The sequence below is a fragment of the Rhipicephalus microplus genome, chromosome 1, assembly GCF_043290135.1.
Source record: "Rhipicephalus microplus isolate Deutch F79 chromosome 1, USDA_Rmic, whole genome shotgun sequence".
NCBI lineage: Eukaryota > Metazoa > Arthropoda > Arachnida > Ixodida > Ixodidae > Rhipicephalus > Rhipicephalus microplus.
Genome location: NC_134700.1, coordinates 127,444,189 through 127,465,535, shown reverse-complemented (window position 1 = coordinate 127,465,535; position 21,347 = coordinate 127,444,189). Strand labels below are relative to the sequence as shown.

The 21,347-nt window shown below is 45.6% G+C and overlaps 1 protein-coding gene across 1 annotated transcript in view; it reads left to right on the top strand.

The window, feature by feature from the left end:
* LOC119177880 (neural cell adhesion molecule 1-like) overlaps positions 1-21,347 on the top strand; it is a 272,880-nt gene that overhangs the window by 95,192 nt on the left and 156,341 nt on the right. The gene's annotated exons all lie outside the window — the stretch shown is intronic.

The following is a 21,347-nucleotide window of genomic DNA, read 5'->3' as shown; positions in this document are numbered from 1 at the left end:
ATGAGTCGCATTGTTTGCGCAACTTTGGCTTCTAATTTGCAAATTGTCTCACCATTCGTGTGTTTGCTTTTAACCAAAAGTCCTAAAACCCATATTTTATTGACTGTCAATATGACACGTTCATCAGCTGTCTTCAGGGTAATGTCTGTGTATGAGCTTGTGGAACTTTACTATTTGAGTGGTAAGCCTCTGAGTTTGGGGCGGTATAAGAAGAGTTCGGGCTTCTCCGCTGAACACGAAAGCCCTGTTCTGCGTAGGTGTTGTTCCACTACGTTTACCGCTTCTTGTAGCCGTTCTTCTATAGAACCATCGCTGCCATCACATATCCAGAGGGTAATATCGTCAGCATATATGCTGTGATGAAGCCCGGGAATCATGGACAGTATTGAAGGCAAATCGCGCAGAGCTAAGTTGAATTACATTAGTAATATCATGAAGCCCCATGGAGTTCCTGCCCTTCCTATGGGTATCTCAGATGATGTGAGTGTGCCCACTTTGACTACAGCTTGTCGGTTTGTAAGGAATTCGCGAATGTAGTTATACGTTTGAGTTCCGAGATTTGAGGCGTTGACCGAGTGGAGTATTGTACTGTGTGTAAGGTTATCAAATGCTTTCTTAAGATCTAAACCTAGTATAGCTTTGCTTGAGCGGGTCGTGCTGTATACGATTTTGTGCATCAATTGATGCATAGTGTCCTGGCATGAAAGGTGCCTTCGGAAACCAAACATAGTGCACGGGATAACTTCATTGCCTTCGAGGTAATCTGGTAGTCGAGCTAAGAAGGCGTGCTCGAAGGGTTCCCCAATTTTTTAAGCCGCCGAAATTTCAACTTTCTTGAGCAGCATGCACTACCGCGAATAACCATAATATGCGCCAGCTTCATTTTTTCTTTATATTTAGCGTGTAAAGCCTGGATAAAAAATAAAGTACAGCAATTTTTTTTTCTTATGTGGTCACCTGGCTCATAAGTAGCGCATGTCGCAATTCAGAGGCGCCCACCCTGGAAAACAACTGTAACGGAAGGAAGTGCACCCACCGACTAATTTTGTCGTTGTCGCTCAAAAAGCCTGCCAATCCATTTACTCGCGCATGTTGAGTCAATGTTCTCGAGGAAAAAATTATGACTGGTGAACCTGAACTGTGTGTGCGGTGTGTGTGTTAGGTGCAATGTGTATCTCCTCCTCCTCATCTCTCTTTTTCTCCCTGATTCTCCTCTCCCCTTTGTAGGGCAGCAAACTGCACTTGGTCTAGTTAACCTCCCTACCTTTCTGATATTTTTTCTTCTCCCTCTTGGTTATAAAAGAAGTGTACGCCATTCATATTGCCACCCACACGTAGTGGGTCGACTGCAAGAGCGGCTCTACCATCTGGAGGAAAGGAAGAAGATTTGCGTGTCTCTTCTCGGCTCGAGAGCCAGCCACGACTGACGCATCGTCCTAGAGCTAGCTACCCGGTTGTTCAATATATCTCCCACTACTTGTGACTCATCGTGACAAACTGGTGGAAGGTGCTGGGTAGTCTCACGGATGCTGCAGACTCCCCCAGGAAGCCGTAATACGAGTCCAGTGCCAGTCAATACTCCCGTGCATCGGACGAGCCGCCGAATCAGGGGATTGCCTCCGGAAGTCAACGATACTGCTACCACCACGTCAACAAACATGACCAGCACTTCGGTACAAACCTTGCCAACCGGCACGGGAAGCACGTCGTCGAACCGATATACGTTGGAAAGCCCACGGGCACCGACGACGTTCCATGGTACGGAGAGCGAAGACGTTGAGGACTGGTTGGCGGACTTCGAGCGCGTAGCCAACTTGAATCAGTGGGACAACGCGGCGAAACTGGGTCGTGTCTACTTCTATCTCGAAGACGGGGCTCGCACGTGGTATCAAAATCGAGAGGAGCAGCTGACGACGTGGCCAGAATTCTCTCGTAGACTTCTGCAGACATATGCCAGTGCTGACCGCCAAGAAAGAGCTGAACGAGCTATTCTTGCCCGCGTCCAGTCGCCAAACGAAACTGTGACCGCGTACGTCGAAGACATGACGCGTCTCTTCCGACGGGCAGATTCAAGAATGACGGAGGACAAGAAGTTGCGTCACTTGATGCGTGGTGTCAAGGACCAGCTTTTCGCCGGCCTCGTGCGAAGCCCTCCGAAGACGGTCGCGGAGTTCTTGTCTGAAGCCGTGACAATGGAAAAAATGCTACAGCAGCGATCAAACCAATACGACAGGCAAGTCAGAGGCATGTCCTCTGCTGACATTTTCGCCGCCGCTGGGACCAGCAATGACTCCTTACGTGAACTCATCCGTAATATCGTACGTGAGGAGTTGCAAAAGGCTGGTGTAACACCTAATCCTACGGTTAGCTCTATTGCAACCGTCATCAAAAATGAGCTGCACCAGGCCCTCCGGGACACCTTGCCTCCTGACACAGCTGCGCCAGCTCCTGCTGAATACCACCGTAAGACAACCTACGCGGAAGCCCTGAAACGCCCTGCTGCATCGCCGCCCTTGTTCGTTCATCCTGTCCCTGCAGTTTCACTCGAGTCAGCGCAGCACATGCCATACTACGAAGGCACGTACACGCCACCGCCCCTGCCCTTTGGCCGTGGTGCTTCTGTTGCCCATCGTTCGGTACAACCGGTCCAGTACATCGACGATCGGCACTCGTATCCTCGGAAGTCTGATGTCTGGCGCACACCCGATCACCGGCCTCTATGCTTCCATTGCGGAGAAGCTGATCACTTGTACCGCCAGTGTCCTTATCGCCGTCTTGGGCTCCGCGGCTTCTCTGCGTACTCGCCGCCCCCCCGTTACGGTCAGAGACCACGCGACATCCAAAACTACCTCTCCCAGCAGCATGAACCACCGTCTGCCGGGCGCCAGTCGCGCTCGCCATCACCGAGGCGATTTTCATCAATGCCCCAGCGGTATTCTACCGCACGATCTCCCAGCCCCCGCCGGGAAAACTAGCCGAAGCGACCTCTGGGGGCGGGGTCGCTGAACGTCGAAGCGCTGAAGACCTCCTATTGACGCAGAACCGTACAGAAACTGGTCCGACATCACCTGCTGCTGCAAAGGATAGCCGTCTTTCACTCGACATAGCAGTAACAATTGATGGTTGTGTAGTTAATGCGTTAGTGGACACCGGCGCAGACTATTCCATACTGAGCGGGAAACTGACAACGCAGCTGAAGAAAGTAATCACGCCGTGGCATAACTCGCAGATTCGGACAGCTGGTGGCCATGTCGTAACTCCACTGGGTGCCTGCACAATTAGAGTACAGATTCAAGGGTACACATTCGTAGCAAGCTGCCTTGTTCTACGTGAATGCTCCCGTGACGTCATTCTGGGAGTTGATTTTCTACAGGAAAATGGAGCTATCATTGATCTGCAAGAGCGCCGCGTCACGTTCTCAGCCCAGCGAGCAATCAACGTGCAGGATGACGGAATGCGTGTCGACATACTCCGTATTTCTGAACAGAGCGTGACGCTTCCTCCCCGAGCCAGTGTTCTAGTCGACGTAAGATGCTGTGGTTTGAGCGATGGTGATGTGGTGGCCGAGACAAATTTAGAACACCTCCTGCAGCAAGGCATATGTGTAGCGAGAAGTGTAATTCACGTTCGCGACGGCCGATCTGAATTGCTCGTTACCAACTTTAGCAACGAGCATCGACACCTTTTCCGTGGCACTTCGATAGCGTTTGCCCACGAAGTAGCAAACGTAACCAACTGTCCCACGTCAGAAATAGTGGATAACGCAGACACATCAATGAGCAACATTGACATCAATCCTGATCTGTCCACCGATAACCAGACTGCGCTGCGAGCGCTCTTGTTCGAGTACAGGTCTTGCTTCGCAAGTTGCTCAAAGATCCGCCAGACGTCCATCACTCAGCACAGGATCATCACGTACGAGGACGCACGCCCAATACACCAGCACCCCTACCGCGTGTCGGCTAAAGAACGTGAAGCGATACGTACGCAAGTTCGCGAGATGCTTGACGATGGCGTTATCGAACCATCCAACAGCCCGTGGTCATCTCCAGTCGTGCTTGTTAAAAAGAAAGACGGATCGCTACGCTTCTGCGTCGATTACCGAAAGCTCATATACTTAGAAATTTGGCGCAACCTCGACTCACGCAAACACTCACACAAGCACACACACTTACACCAGAGCAACACACACGACACGCAGCGCTCGTGTGTGTTGCTCTGGTGTAAGTGTGTGTGCTTGTGTGAGTGTTTGCGTGAGTCGAGGTTGCGCCAAATTTCTAAGTATATGATGTATAACCAACTAGCCCAACAACAAGTTTTATTAAGATACCGAAAGCTCAACAACGTGACCAAAAAGGATGTGTACCCGCTACCGCGTATCGACGATTCGCTGGATAGACTTCGTCGTGCCCATTATTTCACTTCTCTCGACCTCAAAAGCGGGTACTGGCAAATCGAGGTAGATCAGCGAGACCGCGAAAAGACAGCCTTCGTGACTCCAGACGGCCTATACCAATTTCGAGTACTCCCTTTCGGCTTGTGTTCAGCGCCGGCAACTTTCCAGCGAATGATGGACACTGTCCTCACAGGGCTCAAGTGGCAGACTTGTCTTGTCTACCTTGATGATGTGGTGGTCTTCTCTGCCACGTTCGAGCAGCACCTACAGCGCCTGCGCAGCGTGCTGGAGGCTATCCGATCGGCGGACCTCACTCTAAAGCCACAGAAGTGCCACTTCGGCTATGAAGAACTGAATTTTCTTGGACATGTAGTTAGCGCTGAAGGAGTCCGGCCCGATCCAGACAAGCTTGCCGCTGTTGCCGAATTACCAGCTCCTGTCGATAAGAAAGCCGTCCAGCGCTTCCTTGGTTTGTGTGCCTACTATCGCCGGTTCATTCATGGCTTTTCACAGATAGCAGAACCTCTGACTCGTCTCACAAGGGACGACACGCCGTTTGTCTGGGAAAACGAGCAACAAGCAGCTTTTGATGAACTGCGACAGCGCATGCAATCAGCACCCGTTCTCGCTCATTTCGACGATGATGCTGACACGGAGGTCCATACTGACGCTAGTAACGTTGGGCTTGGTGCAGTGCTCGTTCAGCGTCAAGACGACATCGAAAGGGTGATAGCCTACGCCAGCCGCTCTCTATCCCGTGCCGAGGCGAATTATTCCACTACGGAGAAAGAGTGCCTCGCAGTCGTGTGGGCAATCACCAAGTTTCGCCCGTACCTTTATGGTCGTCCCTTCAAGGTAGTGACGGACCACCATGCCCTCTGCTTGTTGGCAAGCCTGCGCGACCCTTCAGGACGGCTAGCACGGTGGAGCTTGCGGCTGCAGGAATTTGACGTCACCATCGTCCATAAGTCCGGCCGTAAGCATGAAGACGCTGACACACTGTCACGCGCACCCCTTCATGTCGTCAGTCAGGAAGCAGAGGAAGACGAAGGCTTCCTGGGCGCCATTAGCTCATCAGACTTGAGTAAACTGCAGCGGGATGACGTAGAGATTCGTCCGATCATCGATCATTTAGAGGGCCAGGACACAATCATACCACGTCATTTATCCCGCTCGTTGCCGTCATTCTGCCTTCGAGAGGGTGTGCTGTACAAGAAGAACGCTCGTTCGAACAACCGTACCTACCTCCTGGTGGTTCCTCGAGACATGCGAGACGACGTCCTTTTCGCTTGCCATGACGAACCCACATCCGGTCATCTGGGCTACTCACGGACACTTGCCAGAGTGAGTGAGAGGTACTATTGGCCAGGACTTTCGACAAGCGTCAAGAAGTACGTCAAGAGCTGTCGGGAATGTCAGCGTCGAAAGCAACCATCTGTTAAGCCAGCTGGTTTGCTTCAGCCCATTGAAGCACCCTGCACGCCGTTCGACCAAGTCGGCATGGACATTCTCGGGCCATTCCCCCTATCTGCGGACAGCAACAAATGGGTGATCGTCGCGACCGACTATCTGACACGCTACGCTGAGACGCAGGCGATCCCACGAGCCACGGCTTCTGAGGTAGCACAATTTTTCATGCGCCACATCGTGTTACGACACGGTGCTCCTTCCACTATAATAACGGACAGAGGGACGGCATTCACGGCGCAGCTTATGGACGAGGTTTTCAAACTGAGCAACACCAGACACCGAAAGACAACTGCGTACCACCCGCAAACCAACGGACTTACCGAGCGACTGAATAAGACCATTGCAGACATGATCTCAATGTACATCGACGTACAGCACAAAACATGGGACCGGATCTTACCTTACGTGACCTTCGCGTATAATACCGCCGTGCAAGAGACCACGCGATTCACGCCATTTAGGCTTCTCTACGGCCGCGAAGTGCAGACCATGCTGGACTCTATGCTACCGTGTCAAGACGAAGACGAGTTGACAACTGACGCCGATGAATTCGCAGAGCGTGCTGAGGAAGCCCGGCAGCTCGCGCGACTACACATCGGCCAGCAACAGCAGGCAGACGCACGGCGCTATAACATCCGCCACAGTGAAGTATTTTACAACCCCGGAGACCAAGTTTGGGTGTGGACGCCCGTCCGCCGCCGTGGCCTTAGTGAAAAGTTACTGAGCCGGTACTTTGGCCCTTATAAAGTGTTACGTCGCGTCAGTGACGTGAACTATGAAGTGGTTCCGGACTCAACATCGCAGGCACGGAGTAGGACACGACCGAGGTCGGATGTCGTTCATGTGTTGCGCATGAAACCATTTATTGCGCGTTGTTCATAACTTTTTTCTTGCCGTACAGCGTTCTTTGTGTTATTTATTTATTTTTGTGAACTTGCTTCTTCGTTCACTGATTTTTCCTATATTGGCACGCTCGTTCATTTCTATTTTTACTTTATCCGAATTTCCAATTTCTTTTTTTCCACGTGCCTATGTCGTAACATCGTGGTGGTGCTATGTACTTTTCTTTCCCCCTTTTGGGACTTTTTTTTTCTTTTCGAAAGGGGGGATAATGCCACCCACACGTAGTGGGTCGACTGCAAGAGCGGCTCTACCATCTGGAGGAAAGGAAGAAGATTTGCGTGTCTCTTCTCGGCTCGAGAGCCAGCCACGACTGACGCATCGTCCTAGAGCTAGCTACCCGGTTGTTCAATATATCTCCCAGTACTTGTGACTCATCGTGACAATATATTCCGTGACTAGAGCGCGTGCAATACCGTGCACTACGGAATGGCAGCTCTATTTCATCAACGTCACCATTGACAACGTGTTTGAGCGATGTCTCCCATAGCGTGCTAGTGTATAAGAGTCGATACGCGACCTAACGCAGACACGAGGAATAGAGTTAAAATGCCAAGCAGAAGTATTGACACAGCGTAAACGTGCTAGCCCGTGATGAACAGTTTCAGCCGCACTGACATGCTTGATGATGGTACCGGCAAGGACTTGCCTGGTAAATTGTGGCGGCTCACGCAAACGTCGCTGGCAGCCGCAGCACTTGTGCGGCAGTCGTACGATGGTCTCTTTTCCATTAGCTGTGCTCGACGGTATCGTGACTAAGGTAACAAGCCGTTCGTTCGTTGTTTCGGCGGCGAAACGGAAAGAAAACTGTACCGCACACTGCATTCAGAAGATTATTTTTTTTTCTAATTTGGCGAGCGCTCAGCAGGATGCGTGCACGGAAGTTGCATGCTAAACTTCGGGTACGTTTCATTGGCTGAACCACATCGTACATGTACAGCTCCTGAACATATATGACCTGGAAGAGAAAACAAACTACACGCGCGCTGCTTCATTTGCACGTATTGCGTGCATGGGGTGGAAAAAAGAAGAGAAATTGCCGAATGAGGGCTCCAAGTAGCGGCGTACCGGGAAGTTTATGCGTTGGACGGTCCTGCATTTATGAAGCTGAAATTTGTCGTACGTTTTAAAGAAAACTACGCAGCCAGTTCTGAAATATTTATATCTGTGTCAGGCGAATGAACCTATGCAGAAGGAAAGCTCCAACTTAGCCACTAGCTTTGCCATAAAGTTTCTTACAAATAGTCTCGTACGAACTATACCTTTAGGGTGTATGGGGGCTGCAACACGCGGCGCTTTAGCGGGCTACCTACGACTTCGGGTCAGCAGCCGAGCACCTTTACAGCTACACCAGTGTGGTAGTTGCGTGATAATCCCGCCGAACGATGAAAAAATATTTTAAAGCAACAAATTCATTTTCGGTAACATGCCGTCACTAGCAAGCCTTGACGCATTCAATAAAGTGGCCATGAAGTGGTAAAAAAAATTGTAGAACAAAAAATTGGCCGATGAAACAGAAATATATAGTCAGCTGGGGCTGCATATAATGCACGCTCAAAATAGTTAACGCAGCTTCAGAAGCTTGGCCGTACACTACAGTCATGTTATTAACACCTGAAGGATCACCAATGTCCGCCTTTCTACTTGGGACACCGGTGTCGTGCACGGCGATGTTTAACAGCAACCAGCATTTAAAGCCGGGGATAAACCGAGTGGAAAGGGAGATTTTGGAAGCTTTTTACAATTAAACGCCAGGAAATGCTTGTGTAGGCGCCACCTATGTTCGCTTTAGCAGCATTAAAGTACAGTTCATAAAAGTGGTCAACCTTTCGTAATTATTGCGTAATTTCGCTCTGGCGTCGTGCTTGGCTGCTCTTCTACGATGGCTCCCGCTAATGCACCGAGTGACTGCTGAAGGTGTTGAATGATTTGTATCCTGGCATTCGATTTGGCTGCTAGTTTTAGCACCTTCACATCACCTTCTATTTGCGTGTCTGTTCTGTCTTGCTGTTTTTTTTTTCATCTACAATTCTGTGCCCACTCATTGTACCGTCGACACAGCTGCTAAGCTACAGCTTGGCATCAACTAAAATCAGTTACCAATAAGGAGAAGAAGGCTCAACAAAACGTCTACCGACAAATCAGCACAACTTCTTATTTACGCGTCTCCAATGCCACGAGAACATAAATATGCATACGCGAGAACTCATATAGCTTTTGTGGGTCATTCAATTATGTCATGGCAATCGTGCCTCAACGATAACTTCGCATACTTCTCTCAGTGTTATTCTGTCAAAAAAAGTAAAATGCCACAGCAGAATTTTTTGGATATTGTTAAAAAACAAAACAGTGGACACATACGAATGTGCTACACAGCAACATAAATGTTAACATCAGGAGACATTGCTTAAATGAAAAAAAAATCTTGTGATACAACCTTTGAGTCGTGTTTATATCAACCGCCCTTTGCTTCTTCGCGCAAAAAGGTTTTTTTGTGGCAAAAACTTACACTTGAATCACAACCAGAACAAAATAGACAATCTCAGGATTGTTCGAGACTTACGACGAGAGCAATGTCACGAGGAAGCCGCTTTTAAGCGCGACGCTTCTCTCTGCCGTTCTCTTCCAGTCCTTGACTATTTCGCTTTCCTGGCAGTAGAGGCATGTCTCTATAGGCGCGCATATGGGTGGAGCCCGAGCGCGTACGATTGCCGGGTTGAAAAGCGGGGGGCTTCGTGATGCTGCGCTTCTGGCGTGCTCCGGCGCTGTCATAGTGCGCGCCGCTCTACACGCACACGCGACGTTCGGAAATGCAGCGACTCCTCTTCCTGCGTTCTCATCCTATATAAATTGCTTCGCAGAAACATAAATGAAATAATGTAACTGAGAAAGAGAGTCCGCGGAATAGTGCCGAAGTAGCGGGCGGGTTTTGGGAAAGCCCCCTGATGGAGCTGCAAGCTAGGCCTACTTTCGCCATCTTCTTTCTCCCTCTCCTTTCCACTTTACACTACAACAGGAGTAAAACGCTCGTAGCTAGAGAGCGCGGAAGAATCGTCGCGACCCCCAACCCGAGAGCATATCTCTCTGAAGCAGGGTCGAAATCGTGCAATGCGTTTAGCTGTGATTTCTTGAAAAACCACCTTGAAGCAGTCAGCTTTTGTTGATTTTAATTTTTTGTAGATTTCATAAATTTTCTTTAAAAAAGAAAAGGAGCGCGGGAATTCAGCACAGCACTGATGGGCGGTCACGAATCGACGTCCAAGGTCTTGTAACGGGTCTAAAAACTGATGGAAAAATTATTGCTGTCGGTAAAATAAAAACAAAAATGTGCCGAAGGTTATAATAAACGCGTAAGGATAGGCGCAAAAGAAAATGGTTTTTCAATGGCAGAGTTGACGAATCGAAGAGGGTGACATGTCTTCGCTTGTTTATGAGTTACTGATTCTCGAACGCTGCAGATCTGCTATAGTTCGGTTTCGCTGCTGCTTATGTAGACTGCTCCTACGCCGGTTTTTATGAGTGTAAGTGCACGCAGGGCGTGTCAACGTCTTCTCCACTCAAGCGCCGCGCTTGACGGAGTGACGGGTAAGACGATCAGCGGAAACAAAAATAAATAAATTTGTAAAACACCAACCTAATGCTTTCACTAAAAATGAAAAAAAATGCTCGACATGACAAAAAGATGACGAATAATGTAAACTGTAGAACGCTTTAAATATTATGACATTCGCGATGAAAGTGCAACGTCTTGGAAGAGAGTCACAACTTAGTAAATGCGACACATTGTGCTTATTGACACATTGTGCTTCCCTGCTCACTCGCGTTTAGCTCTATAGAAGCTTATGCTTCTGAAGGATCAAATCTCGAGAACTCGCCCCCGTATTCACTGTAAGTTGTGACACTTAACCTAAAAGTGTGGCAGCTTGGGATAGTTGGTATGGCATGACGATAGTTATAGCGCAAGAACGAAACGACGACACAGAGACAAGAAAGACACGAAAGACACGAGAGGTCGTGTCTGTCGTGTCCTTCTTGTCTCTGTGTCGTCGTTTTGTTCTCGTGCTATAACTATCGTCATGACTTAACCTAAGTCGGGACTTTAACGCTGTCCAGCCTGCTGGCACTGAATGAATATAGCGGTGACGTATGTATGTATGTATGTATGTATGTATGTATGTATGTATGTATGTATGTATGTATGTATGTATGTATGTATGTATGTATGTATGTATGTATGTATGTATGTATGTATGTATGTATGTATGTATGTATGTATGTATGTATGTATCCAGGCATGCATGCATGCATGCATGTATGTATGTATGTATGTATGTATGTATGTATGTATCCAGGCATGTATGTATGTATGTATGTATGTATGTATGTATGTATGTATGTATGTAAGTAAAATAACATTTTCAACAAGTTGAGCATACACAACATGCTTAAGTAACCTGTCAAAAGTACAAAAGACAGTAAACATACACGCTCAGAAAATTTCCACCATCGCGGGTCAAACAGATGTAAAAACAAGTTCACTTCCTACACCTGTAATATATCCGGATGCTCTGAAAATGACATGTGTTGCTGAAAACGCACTGTGTTGCTATGGAGAGCTCATGTTGCACATCCAGTTTTGAAGTATGTGAAAAGCAGTCTGGTCTTCTCTTCGAGCGGTTGGCCGTAGCTCTGTAATTCTGCAGGCGTGATTCGCCACAACAATAGAGGCTACGAGCTCCACTGTGCTTTTTGTTATTGACAGGCCTGTGGAGAAGGAGACCTACATAAATATTTTTTCCTAATATCTGCAACCGAGCCATGTATCCGTTGATTTGATACGAAAAGTCCCATGTGTTGTTCGGATTGTCTCAGCTGAGCTACGCAATTGAGCACCCAAATAAAGTTATAAAAAGACTCATTTAGTGTCATCCACGAACAAAAGTGTGTCCGTTTTTATGAAAGTTCTGAAAACTATTGCAAAACCACTCTAGAAACACTTCGTAATGTCCTCCATGAGAAAAAACTTCTGGTAGGTCTCTATGAGGAGCGAGTGGTAATTGAATCTTGTCACACTCGTGGCAAGGTGAACTGTGAAAGTGCACGTGTTTTTTTTTTTTGTTATGCTGCTATTTTAAATCTGTAAGGCTAATAAATTGAGTTAACGAGCACCGATTTTCATTATTCGTTTTAAGTTCATATCAGTAGACAAAGGTATGTGCATTTCAGCGCTGCAGAAGGCAGGTAAAGAAACAACGCAGGGTCCCTTCAAGAAGGCGAATTCACTTTGTGTAATTAAGCCATTAACTAGAATTGCCCTTGAATCCATGTAGACATATATAAATACGGCAGCAAAAAAAGCAACAAGGCTTACGGCAGCATGCGTCCCAAAACTAGCACAAAAAAGAAAAGTAAGTATATACAAAGTGTGTTAGCACTGCAGCCTGATGCAGTGCTGACACACTGAAGCGAAATAATACACAATGAAGGGGAATGTCTGGTCTCACGTTTTTTTACTATCCTAATATGACCTCGTCCATGTTTTTAATGCGAACTGCTATAGGCTATCACGAGTAGTCAACTAGTGCGCTGGTGTACGTCCTAAACAAATGATAGAAATTATCGACTGAACGATCACTTTTTAAACTTAACCTCTTCTTTTTCCGCTTGATAAGTAGTTAAAAAAGCGGAAGTGTGAAGAGGATGAAAGCACCTAAAATAACAAAGCGAGAAAAACGCACACCACAAAACATCGAATAACACCCACAGAACGAGTACCGTAGTCACCCGAACATGACAGTCGATTCCGATGGTTCAAAATACTTCGTATGCGGCTTTGTGGTCCGAATACTGAGTAGACAGCTGCAAATCTATAGGTAAACAAAGACTTAGTAAATGTAGTCAAAAATAAATCGCACTAGCCGCTTCCAAGCCCAACTCATACACATTCCGGAATGCGTTTCAGGGAAGCGATTTAACTAATAGGTCAGTTTTCGGTTAATCCTGTGTGAGTTTCTTTTTTTTTTTAGATGAACCTATGCTGCTCAATATCTGCTCCCATGTTTTGTCGTCTCTTGCGTATATCGGTCTGATGTCGCACACACGCGCCTAAATTCAATAGTGGCAGCCACAGCAATATCCTCTTTTCTATAGCCTCGAAATGGTCTCTTCTCACAGCATAAACCTGGTCCCTGATTTAGAACTGGCGTCGGTGGATGCCGTATACAGCGCATAATAAACCCATCGCGAGCATAACGGGCCATTTAGTCTACGCGAGACGCGGTTCAGTAGCACGCATTGAGGCACCCTTCGTGACGGAAGCACGACGGTGATGACCTGACATAAAATGGTATTAGCGTGACAAAGTATCGGTGACGCCAATGTCATCACCCAAAAGCTGCCCGACATTTATCGTTACTGCAGCGACTTAGTAACGCGGAAAAAACTCGGCAAGATAATATAGAGATAGGTGAATGATATGCGAAAAGCGAAGAGCTTAACCAAAAGAGAAACTAGCAATTTGCCACACCATATTGTGGTCACCAAATGTACCTGACTGGATTCCCAGAGATGAAAAACGTGTGAAGAGCAGACAGAGCGTTAGGCGGGCAACTGCGATAAAATGTCGGCACGTATTGCGTGGCAGCAGAAAGCAGTACAACGAGTTGATTGGTGGAACATGGAAGATGCTTTTCCTCTGTAGATATATTTACCATACTGCAGTGAATGCAGTCAGGTTGATGAAGATTGCAATGATGATCGTGAAAGACGGAAAGGAAGACACAAGGGTGAGAATGGGATGAATAAGAATGGCTCATTAACGTCATAGAGCTGATGTTCAACAGTGAAACAAGGGACGTTTTGCTTTTGTACTTTTGATGCTGATTGATTAGCCATGCCGTCTAAGCCACTCGTTCGTCATTGAACGAGTCGTAATTAGTGAAATCGGCATTGGCTCGACTGCTTGGCGAGTTATTAAGTGCGCCAGGCGCTGTCAAACGACATCGCATGAACGGATAATTCAAGGAGACGCTCGAGACTATTTCTTTTTTTTAGAGCACCTAATTATTAGAGGTGCACTCGTATGAATGCTCACCAGACCGTCCCAATCCTTGCACTAGAGATGCGGGAAAGTAAACGAATGAAAGCAATCATTCATCAGTAGACCCGTAAGTTAACGTCGTGTTTTCTTACCACAGCCTTTTGACAAATGAAACTCTGAACAGTCGAAAATGTTCGCCCACTTCTGTTCATTTGTTACGTTGGCGGTAAAATTTGAACCATTCATATCACACCCAAACTCTGCTGCAGATGGAATGGCAGTTCCAGATACGTTTAGTGAAAGTCTTGCAGCTCTGGTTGGTCATGATTGTGCTAGTGAAACGTATGCAAATACGTGATCATTCACTGTCAAGCCAGGCCACGCACAGCGTCTGGCAAAGGGAAGCATTGATATTTAATATCAACTGTACTTGTGATACCACATAAAATTTATCTTACAAGGCTGGAGGAGTTGCGTTAGACTTTAAGAATCCATGGTCCACTGCTCTACGGGAGTCACAAACGAAGAACTCTACAAGGGATGGGAGCGTTTTGTTTGCACAAGAGCAGCATCGAAAGCACATGGGTTTAATGAAGTCTCAAGAGTGGCAGGTGACTATTAAGACTTCGCATACTCATCAATAGTTATAAGCTTATGCACTAAGGTATGACTCTGGTCATGTGGTGGTGAGGTTATCAAGTTTTATTAGCAGGACACTTTGGGAATATTTGAAAACAATAATGTACACAGAACAAATATATATCCGCTATAACTATTCGGTGGTGCATACTAGCATTACACTTTCATTACGTTTTTGTCATTGTTTTTTTTAGTGGTTTTAAACGGACATCACTTTCGGGGTCCCTGCTGCCGTACGCTGCCGTATGCTGTCATTGTCGCTTGGCGCGACGCAGGCAGACCTACATATAGCACAGCTAACTGTAGCATATTAAGTACGTGCAATAGCGCTTGCACGTGCTATTAGCGCCCGAAGAACAGATAGCGCTTGCACGAAAGCGCGTGCAAGTGCTCTTGTTCTTCGAGGGCCTTGGTGGTTATATAAAGGCGAAAATTAGTACTCTGGCTAGATAAAAACTGCAACATAAACCACCTATAGAAATATAAAGAGGAAGCAAACGAGAAATAGAAGTAATGAGAAAGAAAAAAAAGGAAATGATGATAGAAATAAATAGAATTAAAAAAAAACACGAACAAAAAGCGATAGGAAAACAGCACATATGAAAAGAGAGGCGCAATTAAGTAGAAAAAAGAAGAAAAAAAAGTAAGGCTTCCCCGCTCGGCACTTACTCAAGGCTCGGCATCGCTAGGACTAAGTTGTACAATTTTTCTTCTCTAAGCACTGATGATAGCGAACCAGGAAGCGTACTGAATGAGCTCCGTTAATTTCGTTTTACATACCTTCGTATATGACGTCAGCATTACGCAAGTGTTTCATATTTTCGCGTGTACTCAGTAAGCATCCGTCGAACTTAGGCTGTGGGGCGCATACTCGAGAAAATGAAAATACTTGTCGGTGTATCGCTCCTAAGCTCGCTGCTCGCAATGTGCAAAAAGCGAATTCATTTACTAAACTTGGCACCGTCCGATTCGTGGACTAATAGCCTGGAGTTTCCGCCAAAATATTGAGGAACGAACCAGCCTACCAAGTTCTTTCAATGCATCGTCGCAACATCATCCGATGCTCTTACATATGAAAACTTTTCATTGAGTAAAAAATTTGAGTAAGTTTCATGTGCTGAAACAAGGTTGTGACAAACCTACCAACAATGCTCGATGGTGAGTTGTTGGAACATACAAAATTGTCGCCACGCGCTTTCACATGTATATTTGTCCTGAATTTATTCAACTTTATGCCGTTTAGAGAGTGTTTGTTAGAGTGTGTTTTTTCTTTATGTCCAATAAAAATATTTTGAGCCCACAAATTTGCAGTTTCATCTTTTGAGGAGCTTCATTTATAGGTAGATAACCGGAGTCACATTTCCAGATCTTTAAAAATATTGAAACGGGTCCCAAGAATTATATGGGTGATTGTTTTCAAGAGAGATATTCATTTATTATAAAAATTGATCTGATTAGCATAAGCTATTAGTTAGTCCGCTCATGCATTTATAGAACTCCTTGCACAACTAAGCAGTCTGAAATATATTCTCCGAAAATATAAAACACAAATATTGAATGGAAAATGAGAAAAGCAAGTCAGGCGTATGCGGTAATTAAAACCAAATACCACAGTTTGTGGGCGTGTGCACGTTTCATCGCATGTAGCGGATCATCAGTGCGTTTCAGCATGGCCCGAGGGCAATCGCTCTGAACGCCTGAGCGCTCGCCCCCACTGTTACATTTGCGTCCACGTGAAGCCGTATCGATTCACTTATATCTGTGTCTTCTCTTCCTTACCCTCAGGTCTTCCTAGCAAAATTGTAATACTCGCCGCTGAGAGCATCGCGACGATTCCCGCTTGCTTCATATTATACTTTTCGTGCTTCTTCTCACATTCCGGGCGACGCCTGTCTATTAAATTGCAGCTGAAATTCGAGCACATTTAATTAATGCGGTGCAGTCGAGTTTGCGGCACCGGCAGAGCCACCTAAATATGTAAAGCGCGCGATTAAATGAGTGTTCTGCATTCGCTTATAGGTGGGCCGCACATATGTCGCGACGACCGCTGGCGAATTCGACACAGCTCTTAATTACTAAGCGTCGCCAGGCAGTCCGGTGGCACGCAGTGATTCTTGACCTTCGCTTGCGTGACTTTGCACCCCCCCCCCCCCTTTGTAGTAATGTGGGTAATGTTTCGTGATTGCCTCTCCGATTCTGACCACCCATACAATGAAGCGAGTCGCCATGCTTGGCATATTTGCTTTAAAAAGTCGAACTGTTCATTGAAGAAGACATCTATAGACCCACGTCTTTTTTTCACCCACGTGCGAGGTATCTTGCGCTATCGTTCCGTATCAGCAGCTTCGAACAACATAATTTTTGTTAGAATCAGGAGCAAGCGCTGTACAAGAGTACCAACACCTCCAGAGCAAAGTATAGATAAAAAGTACAGATTGAGATTTGGTGCAATTCCTCGCTGAATTGTTCAAACAACGAAAACCTGGTAACAGCAATGTATTACGCCTTTTTTGTTAAATAGCTTGCAGATTTTTTGTACCAAGTATGAATATATCTTTGTACAAAAAAGTCTGCACTTACAGTAAATGTAAATGTTTGAATGCAAATGGCCTAAAAGTTTAGGAAGAGATAATCAGTATCTTAGGTTTTTGGCCTCGACACTCTTTTTCTGAATAAATTGAAATAAGCAAGTACAAATTAATATGACGATGTATATAAAAACAGGACTGCGTTTTTTGATGCAGTGTGCAGCGTGGAGGATAAGGTTTAATCTCGCCACATGAACTCGCTATTCAACTTCACATAACTTGTACACGTGTTTAAACAGACTACGGTTGTTCTTAGTCATATGTTAAACTTTACACGTTTATGATTAAGTTTTTACATGTTTATAATTATTCTTACAAAATTTTTTAATTCCCTAAAATCCCTTCATTTCTTTTCTATGCCCCATTTTCATCTATCTATCTATCTATCTATCTATCTATCTATCTATCTATCTATCTATCTATCTATCTATCTATCTATCTATCTATCTATCTATCTATCTATCTATCTATCTATCTATCTATCTATCTATCTATCTATCTATCTATCTATCTATCTATCTATCTACGACGAAGTTACTTGCTAGATGACAAAACTCTGACCATCTCCGCTAGAGGGAACCATGTGTTGATGCGAAGCAGTGGGCGTTAACGCTTACGCTGGCGGTGACGTTGACGCTGGCGCTCATCAAGCGAAAGCCAAGTGGAGACGCCCTCAGATGATATTTGAACGTGCCGTACAGTGCCTATATATACAGGGTAGCTAGGTGGCTTGCTTGTGCAGCGCGAGAAGATGGTTCTCTACTAGCAGATGTTGTCTGCGTCGGCCTTGCGAGGAGAGAGAGGGGGAGAGGAGCGACAGTGTTGCGGGTGTCTTCCTCGGCTTGCAAGAGATGCGAACATGTGGCACCAGACGCGAGCATGTGCAGTGGGAGTATACGGAGGGACAGCGTTACACATAGGCTAGTCAAAGAGCTGCTTCGCATCCAATATTTAAACATTAGTGTAGAGAGAGAGAGAGAAGTGATGCGAAAGCTTGGAGGTTAACCGAAAAAAAAATGTGGTTGTCTGCCCTGCACTGGAATGAGGTCATGGGCAACAGAAAAGTACGGAAGAGAAAATTGATGGAAGGTTGAATTGATGTATAAACGCACACACAAACAGACAGAGGAAGCGTCACAATCGTTCGTTCGAGGTGGGTCGCTCGCAGGAACTTAAGCAGCGCTTTCGTCACTTTCAGGCATGAAGTTCGGTGTTCAAACATTGATTTCTCCGGAAACGGCTTTTCGTCGAGTCATGCAAACAATGCGGTGAGAGAATGTCTTTGATAGCTGCACTAAGGGCACTGACATAAAACTTGTTCAATGACTTCTTCAGGGCTGCAATGTTCACATGCACTGTTGCACTTATATCATACTGATATGATAATGATCGAACTATAGATGTACCTCACGCTCAGTATGTGCAACAACGTATACTTGGCGTAGTCATCAAACATGAAAAGCTCATATTAAAGTTTATTCAGTAATGCGTGTGACGGATTATGCTTACTGCCCAACAAAGTGAGGTATTGGTCTAGTTGGTTTTCTTCATCAATCAAAAGCTGTGCTATAGTTACTGCAAAATGCGAAGCTAGCGCACGTAAAAGAGCCCTGGAACTTTTTTTCCAGAATTCTTAAGCAGAGTCAAGTAGTTACCTTAGGATTGTAAAAGGTAACTTCAGCTGGATAATGGGTAGGTGTGTGCCAGTTTTTCATAAAAAAATATAATGTTCCGTTTGAATTCTAAAGAAGCTACTTTGCAGAAGGCAGAAAGGCATGTAGTATCAACCTCCAAGTTCCCAGAGAATATTCTAGTAACAGTCACTCTACGATACGTCTTTCTGCATTTTCTTTGAGAAGAATAGACACCAGCGTATGTTTTACTGTACTCCACTGTGCGAATAGAGTTTTATGTGCGTTCGCAGCTATTAAACACTCAACGCACAGCGGAAATATGGTATTCATGCTTGAGTCATTCTCCGTGATGTTGCACACACTTCATGAAACCAAATACGGCGCAGTCACTTGCAAACTATCTATTTGAACCAGGTGTGACAATGTACTATTCGCTTTAATTTGCAACGAAGGACAAATGACCTTTGGGAATTGCCTCGACGATCACTTCATGTCACCAACAAACACCTCGAGTGGTTAAAATTCGTGGTCAAGATTGAGCCACCCTGAAGCCGGCTTTACGCACATTTATATGGTAAATATTCTTGACGACAACGTATACTTATTCATTTATGAATAAGGGAGCAGCATAAAGATGATGCCGTCAGCGTGCCCTTATGTATTTGTTGGGACGACGTTTTGTTTGGCAGGCTGCCAAACTCAATCTCAGAGGCCATTAGAAGTAATCGCAGACTTGAGACAGGCTTCTTTAGGAGCCGCCAAAACTCAAACTGCTCGCCATGTTTCAATTAATTTAATCAAATTATTTTCATCATTTACTTCTACACAGAACTGTAGTTTATGTCAATTTTCTTTGTTGTAGGCACACCATATGGCTTCGTACCTTAAAAATAACCGTCAGTTTTAACTTTCTGAAAGAGTCTTTATCTAAATGCGGTAAGCTCAGAGTAATCACAAGATTCTTGGGAAATTAAAAGCTGAAAAAATAGTTTGGAACGAACCCTAAAACAATAGGCCTCTGCTATTTGACCAAGCCGGTCTGGAGAAGAATTATTGCCAGTTTCATAAAATTGGTTGCTGAAAGTGCAAAACGCTTTCCCCCCCTTCAGTATTTGTTCATTCTTTATCACCAGGAAAAACTCGCTTTTTATTGAAAAGATATATTTGATTTATTAACAAATAAAACATTAGCAGCTAACCTAATAACCAGGTGGTTAGTAATCGCCATGGCATAATATGTCTATTATTAAGGAACATGTGACTGCTTTCGGTACGTACAAGACTCATGATGGCTTACCAGGCAGAGAACTACAGAGAGATGAAACAGTTTCCAGGAGTTGGTTCGTTCATAGAGTTTCCTAATATACAGTAGAGGGAACTCTGGTACTAGCGTCTATGGGAGCTGTAACGCACGGCGCTTCAGCAAGCATGAGAATGACGGGTAGTACACACATTTGTTTAATCTTTGTACTTCTGGCCTGCTTTTGGCTCCGTGTGTGTTCGTGTGGCTTGAAGCGATTTTTCAAGAAACAAAAAATCAGCAAATGTTCAGCGATTGTGCTTCACCACCTCATTCCTTTAGACTTACCTTTAAAAACCAGGTCACAAAGTTCAAAAGGGTCGAATCTTTCTTTCAAAACCAAACCAACACAGAGCAATAAAACGAAGCCGCAAGTACGATTCCCCGCCTACAAGTAGAAAGACTAGGCAAATGTGCGTACTACCCAACATTCCCACGGTCGCTGAATGATCGCTGCGACAGAGTCCCCTCTACTTAGTTTTAGGAAACTCTATGCGTCCATAACTTCCCGATCTCGTGCGTGCAGTTTTTGCTATTCTCGTGCCTAACAGGCCAATCCTAATTTGGTTTTGCGCTTGTCTTCTCACGGACCGCGAATGAAATGCGCGGCGAGAAGGGCCACGCTATACTTTCTGAGTATGAACAATGCCTAGTTCACACACGAGTGCATGGTGTATCAATAATAGCCTCGTTGATGCGTGAGGTTTACGAAGACAAATTATAATGAAGTCCTTGTCGTACAGAACAAATGAATAGAAACGGACGGATCTTTTGCGCCTGCGTGCGCCACGTTCTTTCTGTCTTTTTTTTTGTTTCATTGCTTCCTTCATGTTATTTTTCTCTGCATTTTCCGATGCTCCTTCGCAACTGTTCTCTTCCCCCATGCCAGAATTGTAACTACACGCACGTGCTCAAGAATTCAACACTTCATTTGCTGCAGCCAAACACGATGGTCATGCGTTCATAGCTATAGATAATAGCAAAAATATTGCCACGTGAAATTCATAACCAACCTCGAGAAGGGACCTAAGCGCCATATCAAAAACGACTGATCCCCGACAAGCTCACGGTCGAAGGAGCATAAGTTATTTTAAAAGGGCCCTGTAGAAGACAGGTGTCTTTGCCGGTGGAGTGAGCGAAAACAAAGGTTTAATGGTTCAGACATATTACAAACGCGTCCAGTTTCCGGCAAACGTTCTTTCGGCGCACACAAGCCATGAGCACCCCTCTTGTGCCCACACTACGTTGTTCCCTTTCTCCTAATAAATATTCAACAATATTCAACACATTTCGGGGTCTGAGAGCAGTTCGAGAAGACACAATCGCAGCACCGGTGTCTTCTCGCAGCACGTGAGATCCACGTTGGCAAGGCGTGTTCGTG